At 38.3% G+C, this 3,116-nt stretch overlaps 1 non-coding gene across 1 annotated transcript; it reads right to left on the bottom strand.

Annotated features, from left to right (window-relative positions):
• Positions 1-2,903: 2,903 nt before the first annotated feature.
• Trnav-aac lies at positions 2,904-2,976 on the bottom strand. The gene has a single exon. It is a non-coding gene; the product is annotated as a tRNA-Val (tRNA).
• Positions 2,977-3,116: the final 140 nt, after the last annotated feature.

The following is a 3,116-nucleotide window of genomic DNA, read 5'->3' as shown; positions in this document are numbered from 1 at the left end:
AAAAAAAGCCAGAAGCTCGAATGGACAGTTTCTTGCCAGCTCCATCACAAGAAATGCCACTTGTTACAGAAAGAGGTGCTTTCCTGAGGTCACATTGAAAGTGAAGATGTCATTGTATTTGCAACAACTTTTGATGAGGAAATGTCCGGGCTAGAGGAAGTATTCAAGCGTTTGAAAGCAGCAAACCTCAAACCTGGATGGAAAGAGTACTGGAAGGCCTACAATGGAGGATAGCCCTAGTGTAATCAGCCTGTCAAATGTTGCCAGAGCATTGATAAGCCCAAATGGCATCACACGGTATTGCCAGAGACCTTGTCCATAACTAAATGCAGTCTTAGGTTTATCTGCTTCAACCATTTTCACTTGATGGAAACCTGACTTTAAGTCCAGAGTTGAAAACAACCTGGGTCCACTTAGGGCATCAAGAGTATCATCAATTCTTGGCAGTGGGTATGAGTCTATTTCGGTTATACTGTTAAGAGCTCTGAAGTACACACAGCAATGTTGGGTCCCATCCTTCTTCTGGAGTAACACGATGGGAGCTGACCAGTGGCTATTATATTTATCGACTATCCCTTCCTTAATTAGGCCATCCATGACCTTCTCTATGTCTTGTCGCTTTGCTGGAGCTATTCTCCTCGAAGGGATCTTTGTTGGACGGTGATTGCCTGTGTTTATTATGTGATCTACAATGTCTGTGCAGCCGAGGTCATGATCTCCTTTCGAAAAGACGTCTGCATAATTTGCCAAGAGTTTCCTAACCTGAAGAGCCTGTGATGATGACAAATGGACTGTGCTCCTCTTAATAAGGTCAGTTAAATGTTCTGGGAGTGTATGTCCTTTCTTTATTATTGTATTTCTTGCTTTAATATTGACTGGCTCTACCTCCTGGTACACACCCAACAATGCCCCTTCCTTAAGTGTCTGCTCATATTTAGAGAAATTGTCCACTGTTAAATGTACTACTTGATGTCCTGCCACAAGTGACCTTCCAATCTTCAAATCCGCTGGCCTGGATGGGTCTTCCACTGCTTCCACAAGCATTGGGCTTCCTTGGGGATGTTCTTTTATCCTACCCCAAATTATCTTCTCTGACATATGGGAATAGTAGTTGACTTAAGTGCTGTGACATGCAAATCAACAGATGCAGCAACACTTACTGGAATTTGGCCTTTGTTGTTTCCAATCGTCATTTTATCGACATTAATTACACTCTTCCTCGGTAGTAAGTAGTCCAACCCTAGTATGCATTGGTCTTCAATGTCAGCCAAGTATACTTTCTGTCTGTTCTTCATGGTCAAGAGCTCAATAGTCACCCACACTGGTCCCCACAACCTTGCATAATGTCCTGTCACACAACAGAGCTTCTGTACAGCTTCTGGTACTCCTTTGTGATCCAGCACCTTGATACTCACAAGGGTTTGCTGAGATGCAGAATCTATGACAAAGTTGCAACTTTGGCTATCCAGCTTCCCTGTCACGTAGACACTAGGTGTGCTTGCCATTTTACACTTAGCTGTTGGGACTTTCACGATGGGGTTGGTGGGCGTCCCTCAGCACCAACCACTACTGGTTTCCCGAAGCTGACTTATTGGTAGTATTCTTCTTAAACCTCTTTGAAAGCTGACCTTTTCTGGCCTTGAATCCTGATGATTGTACCAACCTTGGTACCTCTGTGCTGAACTTAACCCTATGACTACAGGTACTAACTTTCTTAGTAGGCAATGCAAGTGTGCATTTATGAATTGAAAAAATGATAAAGAACTTATCTTTTAATGGATTTCTGATTTTATTTTTTATAAATAAAATGAAAAAATTCCTAAAATACGTTTTAGACTGTAAATAAGCGCCCTCTACGAAGACATGTTTTTTTCAAAAAATTTTTAAGATATTTCCTTTCACCTCAGCACTGGTTCTGCCATCTATGATTGGTATCTAAACTTTTCTAGTCTGTTTTCTTTATGAAACTGCGTCTGGGCGTGATTCATATTGTAAAATCCAGAGAACAACGTTTCATCACGTGCTTTCCTTATCATCCTATGATTTGTCAAATGGGAGATACAGCAATTGGAAAAATTGGTACTGAAATTGACACTTTCGACTAGGATTAGCTAAAAGTTTTACAATTGAGGTTTAAGTGGGTGGTGCTTATTATAGTAACTGTCATTTTATGTAAAGGTTGTATTTAGTGCTGGCCAATAGGGCTTTTCTATAAGTGTTAGAAAAGTTGCTTCTGGAATAAACTGCATGGGATATACGTGACTTTTATTTTTCTTATATAATAAGTTAAGTCATGCTGCATGGTATATCTATTTATATTAATCATTATGTTGAAAAATTAACTCAAAATAGATATATTTTTTAGGAAAGAAGTTGATCCACGCGTGTTAGGGTTAAGAGTTACCGAGTGACTTATTTTTATTAATTTTAGCAAAATTTTCTTTTGTTATTACTAAATTTCTGTGTATGTAATTTAAGTAAGTATTTTTTTATTACTATCCAGATTTGTATCGACATTGTCATGAGATGTGTTGAATAACTGATGTATGTTTGTTTACACCTTCTCTACGAGGGTGAGTTAATAGAGAGGAGAAAAAAAACCTTCGCCTAACACCCGGAAGTTCCCAGGTTCAAATCCTGGCAGGCACAGAATTTTATTTTATGTCATGAAAGATGTCAACATTATTTAATACCCCCTGATTGAAGTTTCGTTTCTTTCACGTAATTCTATACGTTCGACTCATAGAATGACACATACGTAAAGAGACTATGCTTATACATTCATCAATTTTATATATTGGAAAAAACTACACGCGAAAGTCATTAACTGAACAAGAAATAAGAGAGAAAAAAAAACACGTGTCACACAGCTGAAAGCGCTAACCCCTAACAAAATAATTCCTTGTGCCTGCCAGTGCTTGAACCTGGGACCTTCCGCGTGTTAGGCGGATGTGATAGCCACTACACCACAAGCACTTATTTGATATTTTTGTCTAATTATTATAATTTTATAACGCATACAAATGTAACTTTTTGAAACTTTCAACGTATTTTGTGTATTTGAAAGCCTTATTGTATTGTAAAAAAAAAAAAACTTTGCATATCAAGGATAGATA

The sequence above is a fragment of the Limulus polyphemus genome, unplaced genomic scaffold (genome assembly GCF_000517525.1).
Source record: "Limulus polyphemus unplaced genomic scaffold, Limulus_polyphemus-2.1.2 Scaffold80217, whole genome shotgun sequence".
Lineage (NCBI taxonomy): Eukaryota > Metazoa > Arthropoda > Merostomata > Xiphosura > Limulidae > Limulus > Limulus polyphemus.
The sequence above is the reverse complement of the archived record's forward strand: the minus strand, read 5'-3'. Positions and strand labels throughout refer to the sequence as shown.